Source organism: Thermobia domestica, chromosome 3 (genome assembly GCF_964235325.1).
Source record: "Thermobia domestica chromosome 3, izTheDome1.hap1.1, whole genome shotgun sequence".
NCBI classification, from domain to species: domain Eukaryota; kingdom Metazoa; phylum Arthropoda; class Insecta; order Zygentoma; family Lepismatidae; genus Thermobia; species Thermobia domestica.
In genome coordinates this window covers 326,399,634-326,414,104 of record NC_137456.1, presented here as the reverse complement: position 1 = coordinate 326,414,104, position 14,471 = coordinate 326,399,634, and positions in this window count along the sequence as shown.

Here is a 14,471-nt window from a genome sequence, read left to right as displayed (position 1 = left end):
GAAAGCATTTTAAAAAGATTAATAATAATATAATAATAATAATATTTACTTCTTAGTCTTTATTGAATATCCTGTAATCAATTCTTTACTCGTAATTGCCTTAACTTGAAAATAATACCCGATTTCAATGTGCTGAGTTACATATTTATTTTCTAAGAACATTTTACAAGACATATGTACTCACCTCTCATTATATTCAGCTACAGTATATGCACGAACGATGGCTTCAAACTGGTACACTTCTGATCACGAAAACGTAGACTGCTTCCTAGAGATTGTCTAAAAAATGAACCTACATCCTTGTAATGTAAAACTGAAAGCCACTATATGAGGCCGCGATGGGTCAGTGGTAGAGCGTTCACCTCTGGTGCATGAGGTCCTCTGTTTCGATCCCATCTTGCGCCAAGTGAACTTTTGGTAGACAAACACCGTGTACGTGGGTTTCCTTGGGGTTCTCCCACTTTCTTCATTCCACCATTTCCTTTATTTCTCCTCATCATCGTCTCCTTTAGCCTAGCCGGCATAATCGTGGGACGTAAAACTCAAAGATTTCATTTCATTTTTGAAAGTCACTATGTTTGTGACTTAATACCTCTAGAACCACGAGACTGATCTCGATCAAATTTGCTACATAGATGAGGTTCGGCCCTGGGATGGTACATATCATTTCACTTCGATTGTGCCACTTAGAGGAGGTGGAGATATATAAAAATGATCGAAAATTACCGTTCGTTTTGTTTTGTAAAAGTCTGCAGTTTGGCTTTGAATTCACACTTCAACATCAGAAATGATGTCATACCTACTGTCAAACTGACGTCCTCTGAACGCACACTTCATTTTTACGACAAGAAACAGTCATTTGACAGGAGGGGCAAAATTTCGTATCCTAGTTTCACTGCCTTCATCATGGATGTATGGGCGGAATGAGCTGGTGCATTGTTTTCTAACTGCTGTAACCCTTTTGTCACCAATCCACGGCGTTTCTTTTTAAGTTTTTCTCGTTAACTTAGGATATGGGAATAATAGGTATTAATAATAATTTGTCCCTGTGGTAGGTAATCTGTCATGATAACCCTATCACAGTTCCAGAAAACGGAAAGCATCACCTTGGCGGCAGATGCACTCGTGCATTTTTAGGGGCAGGAGAGGAGGGATGTTAACATTGTTTGGTCTTTTCCTTTGTTTATGGGTCATAAAGATAAACCCAACTTTCACTCATTGTCACTAGTCTGCCGAAAAGGAAATGTCCTCTTCATCCGCCTCACAGCGATGTATGTTTCTCTTGCAGCTTCCTCGCGATTTTTCTTCTGGAAGTTCCATAATACACTTTTAGACCAAAGAATGTTAAAAGAAAAGTAACTTCATTGTGAAAGTACAATTGTAAAGTTTAAAATTAGAATGTAAAATTATTAAAAAAAAAAAAAAAAAAAAAAACCGTTACCAATAAAATCAACTACCTTTCATGCGTTGTATGATTTTGCTTGTCTTAACATTTAAATCAAGAGAGACTGCTAACCAATTTGGTAATCTCTGAGGTGGCCTATTTTGGCATGAAACATGTGTTTTTGGTGTAAGTTACGTCACTATGAAATGTTTGCTTTTCTGACCTCTGTGAAACTTTAGAACCAACCAACCATGAGTATATTTTTTCTTATTTCGTAATTTCGTTCCGTGTATTATTATATTTTTGTTCGCTGAATAATATCGTTCTGTTGATAATGGAAGTATTTGACTGTGAGAAAGCTTGCAGTTCGTTAGAACCGGGTTTTCATTTTTCTTATTCATTTATATATATATATGCAAATCCATGCTTAAATAAAACTATTCAGATTTCGCAGACCATGTATATGTATGAGGGAAAAAGAATGTACAAATGTTGTTCCGATGATCTGTGAGCACAGGGTTGGAAATTCCTAACAACACAAAATTCATACAGAACAATGCATTGCATTGCGTAACTAGTGCAACATAATAATTTTTTTTTTTTTTTTAATCACAGTTAAGTGCCACGCAAATCCCATGGGACTTACATCAAACTTTCTATATGAGCCGCAAATAAAAACGAAATTAAACAAACAAACAAACAAAAAATTACTGGACCGTTTTCAGAAAATCCTTCCTCGGGATTCGTCAGTTTATTCTATTGGGAAAAACTCACCACGATCGACTGATGACCTTTTAAAAAAGTATTAATATACGGTAGACATGTAGGTTCCATGGGATATATGGGTCATTTACAGAAATTTTACTGTAGGTCCCGCGGCGGTTCTCTTGTTAAGTAGAAGAAAAAAGTAACTGGCAAGGGATGTACGCAGGGAGTGGGTCCTCAAGTCTAAGCCTCCCGAAATCCTGACTTTTCTGCAAATTTTGCCTAATTTTAACGGCAGTTTTGCAAATTTTAATACAATTTGCCCTCATATTGAATTTGGTCTTCCAGGAGAAGCTTTCGATCCATCCCGAAGTAAATTTCTGTGTACACCCCTGAGTAAGATGAACCACATGTTGCTAGGGAAGAGTAGAATCTTTCAAACATTGTTGCTTTTATTCTGGTGATTTCGATAGATTTTTCATAAATTGCTCCTTAGTTTAACTTCGATGAAGCTAAAAGAGCAAGGTCATGCTGTAGGGAAACGAATTGGAAGTGAAACAAGAAACAAATCAGATGGTTTATCATTATAGTCTATTTGTAGTTCTGATGTTACCTCTACTTCTATGTCGGTCCTTTAAATAGTTCTATGGTAGATAATTTTTATCTACACATACAGGAAACAAAATTACATTATGGTTCAGTGATATTGTTCAATTTCCACCCCTGTCTGCTACAGAAATCCAGAGAAAGTGGGTCAGACACAAAGACAATTCGTAAGGATCTAGGTTCATCTTTTGGACTTTTTTTTTTTTTTTTTTTTTTTTTTTTTAACGGGCTGTCTAGGTTTCTATGGCCAACACTACAAAATACGTGGATTAACCCATATCACTACTGTATCCTACCACTGTTGTAGCCAACTAATTATTTTTATCATTCAACTTCAACTATTTGTCAGCTGTAAAAAAATGGGGCTCAACCACAACGTGTTAAACTAGTTTTAATTTACCAATAATTTCAACAAATATAATTATATTTATATTTACAAGTTTATTTACATATAATACAACTATTTACAACTACTTTTTACAACATAACATACGTATATACATTATTTACATATATTCACAGCTACTTTATACATTTAAAACATAATAACATATGTACATTATTTATAAATATTTACAATTACATATATACAATAATATATACAATTATATATACACATTATTTACAAAATTAGAGGGCTAGTGAAGTCCCTCCTCTGCTCCGGGACTACTTCTCATATAGGCATATGGGGCATGTTTCAGAGGATCTCTTCAAGTCTTCATTTATTGTGCCTCTTGTTTGCTCTCCTACGAAATTATTGTACCATCTTCTGAAATGCGAACTTGGTTGGCTGTTGGTGGCCCAGGGCGTCCTTCTTCCCTTCCCTCGGGACCACTCCTCACCTGAGGATGTCAGGCATGTTCTAGTAGAGGGTTTTGATGTCTTCACTTGTTGGCTCTGTATCGGAATTATCTTTCTTGAAATATAATATTGGTTTGCTGTTGGTGGCCCGGGGCGTCCTTCTCCCCTTCCCCGGGACCACTCCTCACCTGAGCGTGGTTCTACAGGATTTTCAGTCTTCAGGACTAATTTCGTCATCTGAAGCACGTTCTAGAGGAGTGTTTTAGTTCCAATCTTCTAGATGCTGTCCTGGAAATTACTTGCTTTCTGAGAAATACAACTTTGTTCACTGTTTATGACAGAGGGCTCATCCTTCCCTCACCTGGGTATTTCGAGCATATTGTAACTGAAGATTTTCCTACTCTCACTTTTTATCTGTTCGTTCTTGGATTTTTGGAGACAATACAGTGATAAAACTGGTCTTAGCTCATACATGGTGACCTGGGGCTTCAACCTCCCTTCGCCATGAGCAGGCTTCAACTAGGATGATGCCGGTGTTGATGTAATAAATTTTATTGACAGTTCGAGTGGATTAAACTGGAAAAAAATACATTTTATAATGTCTTAACAAATAAGAATCTGAAATGCTATGACAAACTTATTTTTAAAAAACGATGAAGGAAATTAAAATATCTTGAAGAAAATTTATCTTTGCAGTGACGTTAGTAGCAACATAAAATTCTACATTTGAGTGTATCATTCTGTTCTTATGTTTTGTTAGCGTTGCTAGGCACTCCAAAATTCTTGTAGAATATATCAATCAAATACATAGAATACCAAAGATAACGTGGATTATGTTCCAATTCTAGGTTACCTAGAGATGAATCGTAGTCCATCGTATGATGGAATAAAGATTAGAAAATATTTCGCTGTTTGTTCTAATGGAAGTGAAATTTTCAGAAGATAAAAAAAATATGGTTTGTATTGTTAATTTGTTATGACAACACACTGTTACAATATCGTCACACATTGTTACATAATAAACATTTATCAAACTAACGCATTTGTATTAAGTTTTTATAATGATTGTTGTTTTAGTTTGCTTCTCTAACATTACAACAATAGTTTTTGGTTGTTTTGATTAAAACAAGTTGCAGTTCCATTATTTTAAGCAGCGTTGCCAACTTAAATAAATTGCTAAATATTATTCTAAATATAGTGCAAACAACGTAACTAAGCTGCAAAATTTATCAGGAAACAGACAATCTGTCCACTTACAATTTCCAGTACACAAAGTTGCATTAATTTATAAACGGACATACATAATATAAAAATGTAAATTAAATGACAAACCAAAGAACATAAAATAAATTAGATATGCAAAACATTAAAAGAAATATCCTCAACCTGTCATGGATAAAAAGTTAACCGAAATATACAAAATGATGTACAAAGAATCAATGCATTACATGCAACACTGTGCTGTGCAATGTGATATAATTGAACCTTCATAAAACTTGATGGTAGATGTGGCTAGCGTGGAACGGATTAACTATTTAAGATAAAAAACTTCTTCCATAATAGGAGCAGAGGGGAATGATTTAAAAATGCAAGCTGCGTTTCCCCGCTGAATTGCTAAACTAAGTCTCTGTATTAAAAATTGTTTGCTCCGCGGATCTCCTGTTTTCACAACCAGCTGTGAACCTATTTGTTTCACTAGATTCTTTGCCTCTTTGCTGAAAACACCCATTGTTTCAACAGCAAAGGGAATGAAAAAAATGGTCTTCTTTTAAGCATTTATATTTTAAATGTTTTCGTCTGCACGCTGTTTCTGCCGCACTTCCAGCTTCCTTAGATGTTGATACGATATGAGAAGCTGCAAAAGTATCAACACAAGTGACATCCCATACTAGACATTGCCCATTTTCCCAGGTGATTAACGTGATTCCATCTGGTCTTTTCCCATCATCCCTTGATAAACCTGATGGTTCTAAAATTGAAGGCACGTCTATGCTGGCCAAAGCACGCTTTAGAATATCATTTAATTCAGCGTGACGGGACACTCTGCTTGCGCTTTTGGGACAGCTCAATGGATGCAAACACTTTTCATTCACTTGCTCGCCTGTCTTGGAAATACCATTCTGTAGGTTCATCGCCACAGATTCACTTGAGTTAGACACCTGACTAGTGGAATGAGGATGAAGGAGAACATCGTTAAAGACACACCGTGACAAGAGAACTCGACGCCCCTAGCAGTTTAACAGGATTGGGATCCAATTGTTGGCTGACTCCAGTGCATCCAGGTTCTTCTAGGGAAAACCATTCGTCAACCCAGATGACCAGGACGACACCAGTTTCGTTGGAATTATCAGGCTAGTGCTCATCCTTTGTCTTATAGTTTAAACCTTTCTTTCTCACCTTTCTTACAACTAGTCATTCTCATCAAATTGAAACATTTGAAGTTTATTTAAATTCAACCATAAGTTTTACAGTTAAGTACCGTGTTGAGCATTAGTTTCATCCCCAGTTGTCACATTCATTTTAAGAGTATTTAGAGATTGTTCTGAGCTACAAACTGATGACACATTTTATACAGGGTAGGCCACAAACAGTAGCCCCGAAAAATATGGAATATTCAATAGATCAGCGTTTCCCAACCGGTGTGCCGCGGCACACTGGTGTGCCGCGAATGGGCCGCTGGTGTGCCGCGAGAAAATGGAAACAAATTATTAATTTTATAGGAACCAAATTGCAAGACATAGGGAAAAATGTATATTTGTATTTCACATTACTATGTACCTCTACTATAAATCTACAATTTTAAGTTTCATACTGTGTTACTTTTCTGTACATTTTTAATGTTAAAAAACGTACTTATCATTGTCATGACCATTATTGCTTCTTTATTGTTGCAGACTATTTCGTAACTTGAAATTTTAACATATCATTCAATAAATTCAACAAAGTAAACATGCATACAAATTACCTACATTTGTGTTTTAAAAGTATATTTATTTATTTGTTCGTTATTTAGTGATCTTCCCTTTTAGTTAAAGGTTAGATACAGTTTTCGAAAGAGAAAGTGGATTTTTAAAAACCCGAGTCCTATATTTCATTGTAATTTTTTTCTATTTTAAAATTAGAATGAAAAATAAGTATAATGATTTACCACGGGGGAAAATCAGTGATCGAGCTTTCTTCTTTGTAAGAAGGATATCAGTAATCACATAAAAATACCACGATATTTTATATTATCAATAATAATAGTTATATATATATATATATATATATATATATATATATATATATATATATATATATATATATAATATGGATGTGCCGCGAGAATTCAAGTTACACCTGTAGTGTGCCGCAAGTTGAAAAAGGTTGGGAAACGCTGCAATAGATATACAAAAATTCGAACAAAGGAAGAGGACGTACATTTCTATGCATGAATTTCCCTTCCATGAGTCACGTGATTGTCCCGTAATTGAATAAAATGATACTATGGGCAGAAGTTTGCCACTTCATTACAGTAATTCATACATAGGGCTAATTTATATCACATGTAGGTCTAATTAATGGGTAAGCTAGTGTTTAACGATATCCCTAATCTTACATAACATAGTTTAGTAATTGAGAATATTGAAACATGTGAACTTTCTATGTCGAAACATTAAAATAGGAAGAGGTGCTTTCTTCTTTTACACTTGTCTCCCTCCCCACCCCCCACACTTCAGCTGTTATGATTTCGTACCCAACTGTCAGGCCAAAATTAATTTAAGATCCCTTTTCTTGTTATTTCTTCTTCTCTCTCTGTCTTTTTTTTTCGTCTTGCTTTCAATATAGACTTTTAGCATATCGACAAATCTTATTGAATGTAGAACTTTCTTTTATTTGGAAGTTCAAGTTGCAATTGTAACAATTAACAAATTATACAAGGACTGCTCATTTAATTCGCTTTAATATTTTTGTAAAAAAAAAAAAAAAAAAAAAAAAAGGTATAGTCCGAAATGATCACCGGAGATACATATGAGAACATCTTACAATGACGTGACGTCACAGCATAATTACTCATCTGAGCCCAGGTAATGTCTAGTATCAAGTATTAAAGTGTTTTCAAAACTAGAAACAAATTGACGTTTGGAGAAGCACTGGTACACTGTTGCCACTTCGTGCGCATCGTAGATTCATCAGCTGGAACTGTCCTGTGAGTTTTAACGAAAAAGAAAATGTCTAAATATTGGTTTATTTGGAATGGATGAAAGGATATGTTTATGCATGTTGGGATGGAGGGAATGCTTTTCTTTCAAAATCACTTCCGCGTACAAAGAAACGAAAGACGCTACTTTCATTCTGAAAACACATGTTTACTATTTAACGGCAACATTGGAATGTTGAGATCTGTTGCCAAGGAAACCCTCCACCCACTGTTGCTAAAATGGGTTATGATTCGACCCTTACAGAGTGACCGCAATAACTATGTGACGTAGATTCCCTTCTTCAAAACAAATCTGCACGTGTTTTTTAGCTGTCAATTTGTTTCTTGTTTTGAAAGCACTTTAAGTGAGGCATGATTATGAAGTGAGTCATCCGTGTGGTGTGTCGTGTGATCCGTGTTGGATTGTGAAGTCAGAGATAGAAAGGAACAGTAAATTTCTGTTAAATTTTGATTTAAATTTGAGGAATAAGGTTAGAGAGACGTGCGAAATGTTGCAAGTGGCATTTGACGATGCATCAATGAGTCGCGGGATGATTTATCAGTGGGTTGCACATTTTCTTTCGAGAGTCGAAATGAGGAGAAAATTCCCCAAGTCAGTGCACTTGTCTATTGACTATTCGTGAACTTGAGGAGGAGTTAAATACATTCTCCATCGTGTCATCCTACCAAATCTAATACCAAGACTTAGGAATACGACGTGTTTCGGCGAAATTTGAGTCGAGTATTCTCACATAGGACCTGAAAAATATTCGTCACAATCAGTGGGGAATTAGAGGTAACAATCGCCAACGATCTAACATTCCTGGCCAATACAATTATAGACGATGAATTATATGCTTATAGGTACGACCCAGAAATCAAGGTAATGTCGTCCCAATAGAAGTCGCCTGGAACCCCGAGAATGAAAGAGGCAGACAAGTCTGACCCGGGTATACTATTGGAAATTTCATGACGGCCTTAGGGTGAGGTCCAGAAAATTGACCTATTATCCTTCTCCGCCCATTACATGGTAGTGAAACAGATATTTTTTCTGAAATCCGATGTTGCCAACAAATTCGAACTCAATGACAGCTCTCAGCTAAAATAGGAGGGGGTGAGTAAAAGCTGATCTCCGTTACTTGAGTAAGGAATGGAATGTTTTAAATGTTTTGGCGAAGAAAAAAGTAGCCTGGAAGCTGCGAGTCCTTCGTGTTGCTTTGTTATTTGACACTTCAACAGAATATCTTTCTTCTTCCTTAAGAAGGAGCGAACCATATGTGCAGGGCAGTTGGTCAATGTTTGTTCATCTCCCTGTTCTCTATATAGAAAGAATGAAATAAACAAAGAAGGCAAGAAATACATTTTGGCATTTTTTTTTAAAGATAAACATGAATGCATCTATTGAAAATAGTACGAGGAAGATTTTAATCTATATAAAAGTATCTTCAATTCTAGTCGAATAATAATATCTGAAATGTATGATGAAGTAACTTTCTCATTTACATAATAGATAAGGCAACAAGATATCAAAAATTTACGAATAGTGTATTTCAATTATATTTTACATTTTATTAAATTACATTATTTTTAATTATTTTATTACATAATTACACTATATTTTACATCAATTATTTTTATAGAATTCTTCACTAGAGCATAGGCCGTCTAAATTAATTTTCTTTTACTGAGTTTTCCTCATGACACCGGAAGAACATAGGCATAATATTAAATTTTCTTCTTTCTCTTCGTTATTTGATAGTGTTATGTATAGGCCACGGGGTATAGATTGAGTTACCCAGGATGACCATGGTTAGTTATTAGCGGAACAACTATTCTCATCTATTATATTATTATTATTGCTGAGAGGTATTTACGTATTTAATAGAGATCTAGGTATATTTTGAATGAATTTTAACATTCTAATGAGAAATGGGGAAAACATTTGGAAAGGATGCTGACAAATAATAAGTAAAAGGTAGTATCTCACAATTCGTTTGAGAGGAAAACGAAAATCGTGGACAATTCTGTCAAGATTTCTCGTTGCATAATTCTGTAAACTTTCCAATTGTAATGTGAAATTTAGCACCAGGAAATGTTGTTTTACTATTATAGTTAATTTAATATGCTTTGTTTCGGATTGATTCCCGACCAAAAACAGAATTTTCAGTTTTTAATCTACATCTTTAGATAATTGAATTAAGAAAGAGGGAACCTTGGCCTAGAACAACAATCAAGAAAGCAATGTGATAACCCCACATGACACAACTTGCCTTCGTTGTAACATTAAATTATTATTTTTATTACCGCTAATCATAAAATTATTTATTAACTGGCTGAAGAACCGGCGTTCACGGGAAAAGTAGATTTATGGAGAATATTTGAAATGTGAATCATATTTGAACCCTTTTTTCGCATTTAGAACAGGTATTTAAATGGAAATTAAATTATAAAAGGTTAGGCGACCCAAGTGCTATTTTCAAAAATTGATTTTAAACTGTTTAACAGCTTTTGACATATTCTATATTTGAACCCTTTCCCCCTAGGATACGCCTTTAATGAAAGTGACATGAAAGGAATCCGACTCTTATAAAAAAGTTCATGTAGGTACACTTCTTATAAAAAGTGTAGGTAAAGTCACTTCTTATAAAAAAGTTCATGTAGGTAATTTTCCTCGAATGAAATTTCCTCAAAACATGTCGCTCGTATTTCATGTTTAAGCAATAACTGCAGCATAATATGATATACTTTAAGAAATTGGAGTGAGAAAATTTAGTGGAGTGGCCTGTATCTTATTACATATTGAGAAAATAATTATAGAATTTTTCCTCTTAAAGTGGAATTTCACAAAATGCTGGAGCAAGTGTTCACTTACTTTTAATAATGAGTTTATATACTGTTTCATCTCCCTAACATGTCGCGAAATATCCTATTCTTGACATACATTTTAAACCCTATTCCTCCACCTTAGCATATACATTTTGATGACATAACAAGTGACTATCGTTTTACTGTAATTAAAACTTTCAAACTATGCGAATTCAAGAAGGAGATTAAAACGTATTCTTGAAACACTAAATCGATTGCAAAAATCCGTTTCTTGTTTTACTCATTTAAAAGCAAATATTTTACTCATTATTTAATTAATATTCTTAATTTTATCGAAACAAAGTTGAAATAAACAAAATAAATAATAACAGAATTAATTCTTCTTAATAGTTGAAAGTGGTGTATATTTTGTATTTTAATACATACTTTTAAGAATAAATTATGACATTTGCATTAAATAGTGAATATTACACATGATTTCTTGCTATAGATAGATCAGACAATAAAAATATGGTATACTCTGAAATATTAAAATATTGATTTGGTCGTGTACTTAAAAATCTTTTTTTTTTTTTTTTTTTTTTTACTAGCATTAACACAAAATAGAGCATGAACCTTTCGTTGACGAGGGGGGGGGAGAGCAAAGTGGAATCCCAAACCCACGGCGAGGGGGAAAAAGAAAGAGAGAAAAGTGACCTCTTAAACCCACATGTGTAAGTCATAAATCAGAGTATAACAGAGACCCAAAACTATGGCAACGTTGGTGGATACACATTTACTTACAATGTCACTAGTAAGGGGATACGAGTGTTCGGACATTGCCGAAACCACCCACGGAGAGCTTTCTTGTTCTTGCGACGAGATTAGAGGCTATTTATTTATTTATTTTTATATGTTCGGGATCGTGCATTCTGTTCCACGTGACCAAACTGTCAGTAAGGAGTTCTATAATACACAGCGGTGTTACAACGATTACACGATTCCATTCGTCGTGAATGTCCAGACAAGTGGACATTTGGATAGTGGCGTTTGTACCATGACAATGCTCCATATCACATTTCAGGAATGTTCTTTTTTTTTAACCAAAGCATCCACGTCGTACACTGCCCCCCTACTCGCCGGATATAGCTTTGTGTGAGTTCTTTCTGTTCCTTACACTGAAATTCATCATGAAAGAGAAACGATTTGAAACCACCCAGGATATGGTGATTAGAAATTGATTTTTTTCCCCGGAAAATCTAGAAAATTTTCCATTCTAAACAAATATCCACGACGAAATATTAACACCACATAGATGTATAAAATACCTTGAATACATATATAGAAATATTGAATAACAGGAAGTTATAATTTTCCAATTGCAACTTTTCACAACTGGAAAATGTTCAAGTATTATTTCGTATTTGGCAATTAAAAATTTAAGCGTTTCTGTATATCCCTTTTGTGGGCAATGGGAAGCATACTTCCGGTCAAGGAAGCCTAGGTATGCTTTTATTTGCTGCACTGGGAAACGGTATTCCCATTAGTGATAAGTCTTTCCACTATGGAAATGGGAATTGCACTCGAGAAATTATTTTGTTTTGAGTTTATGCTGGGAAGCATAGAGGAGGTATCGTCCCATCCCTTGTAGAAAAATTTGCCCACGAAAGGGTATATGTACAAAATACAGGAAAAATATAAAAAGTGATTTTTTTACTTAATTCAAAAAACTACATAAAAAATTCTTATAAAGATGATTGTTTTACCTATGGATGTATCTATTTTTCTATGGTTATACAAACAGGGACGTACCGAGCCTACCCGTCCCGGAAATTTCTAATTTTGGAACAAAATATTCTCTCCCTCTATCTATCTATCTATCTGTATATATATATATATATATATATATATATATATATATATATATATATATATATATATATATATATATTGTAGTTGTAACAACCTGATTGTTTTTAAAACTTCTAGTTCTACAATGCTGTCAGAAATAACTTTGTGTTGAAAATATATAGTTATTATTTATAAAAAGTGTATAAAAGAAAAATGAAAGAAAATATAAAAATCATATATTATCGAAAAAGTAGATATATAACTGAAGAGCACGACATATCCTTTTTATTTTATGAATTAAAATGAAGTTACTTATTGCAGCTTCCAGCTTCGTACTTTTCTTTTATACTTTATTTTTTCTTTTTAATAGAACAACATCTGCAAAAGTTAACCCGTTTATTAGTTACAATTTACTTTGTTTTTGAACAGAAACATGACTTCATGAAAATTTTCAATAATTGTTTGAACGAATTACTTTAGTTATACTGGAATTTTTGGTAATGAAAAACTTGCAGTAGATTATTTATAGGAGATAGATCTATGTATATGTAGAAATATAGAAAGGTTATGGGGAAAACATTGTATTACGCCTATGAAACTGATAAAACGCCGATATTATGGTTTTTAGTGAATTCTATCGAGAAAGTAAATGTGAAACAACTTTTCATGAAACGGAAAATTTTCGTCACTACCAGAGTAGGAAAGAAAAAAAAAAAGGAGGGAACTCCGGAACATTCCTAAACAGTCACTCAGGGACTGTTTCCAGCGATGGCGACAACGTTTAAATCGATGTGTAGATAAGCAGGAAAGTACTTTGAACGGGATGAGGACGAATAGGTGGTAAATTGTCCTTATGATTCTTTACAGGATCAGTCCAACAATTAAATAAACCCTTTGTATGTCTTTACTTCTCTTTAATAAAAACCCTTTATTTTTAGATCAAAAGATCCAATATATTTTAAGCAAAGTTTTTTTTGTAGGCCTCATATCTGGAGAACTATGTATAATGTAGGCAAACCCAAACTATTACTTAACTCAGTATGATGTGTTTATTCCGTAAAAAATACAATTCGATTTAGGGGTCGTTCAAAAATTTTGTGGCCCTTGATCCAAAAACTAATTATTGGTGAAGAACGCAATCTTTTTTTTTTTTTTGGTGGGAATCATTCCTAAAATTCTTGTTTTAAAGGATGTAAAACAAACAGTTTAATATTTAAAACAAAATCTTTAGTTCTTGAGTCATTAAAGGAAATTTTAAACTTGTTAAAACAAAACTTTATCCTGTAGTGTTATATTAAATTACATATCATTTCAAAGATATCAGGAAGAACGAATGAACCCTTTTGAGATTGGTATTGAGATCTTCAATCAACCAAAACGTCTAATACCAGAATGTGCGTTGTATAAAAGAATAGTTAATCATAGTATAATATGGACACATGTACAGTCAGAGACAAAAGTTTTTCCCGTTTGAAGAAATTAGTTTCATAAATAACTTCAGAATGGAAGGACAATTTGAGAATAGTTTTCAGTAAAAGAATGTAATTATCTGTACGTTCCAGTCATATCACAGTTATTCCCAAAATAAATTTTACCAAACGGAAGAACTTTTGTCGCTGACTGTACATAAAAATAAGTAAGATTATAATATGTGCCCTTAACTACTAATTCTAGATATTTGTCATATGATCAGAAATTTCTTTGGAGAAAAACTCTTCCAGTAATGTGCACTTGCTAAAGACGGTTATCGAATTCTTAGCTATTTTAACTTTAAAAGAAGATAATGCTAATTATAATAAGAAATAAAAGACCATATGACTGAAGAATAAAAATATTAATAAATTGTACATTAATACTAGTTTACAGGTTACACTAGCGCAAAATTTGAATATAAGATACTATAGTGATCGCACGAAGTCGTGGAGCTCGACCTAGAGCTATTCGACTTCAGCACTTAATAAAACGCGAAGATGTGTCCCAGCCATCAATCTCCGTCCATGAGATTTTGCCAATGTCGTCTCTCGTGCTGTATGGAAAACATCTCCAGAGAGTATAGTGTTATTGGATTGCAGCTAAGTTTCATTTTGTTTATTTTATTGTTATTTATTTGCTATTTTACTATTTAATTCCAATAATTGT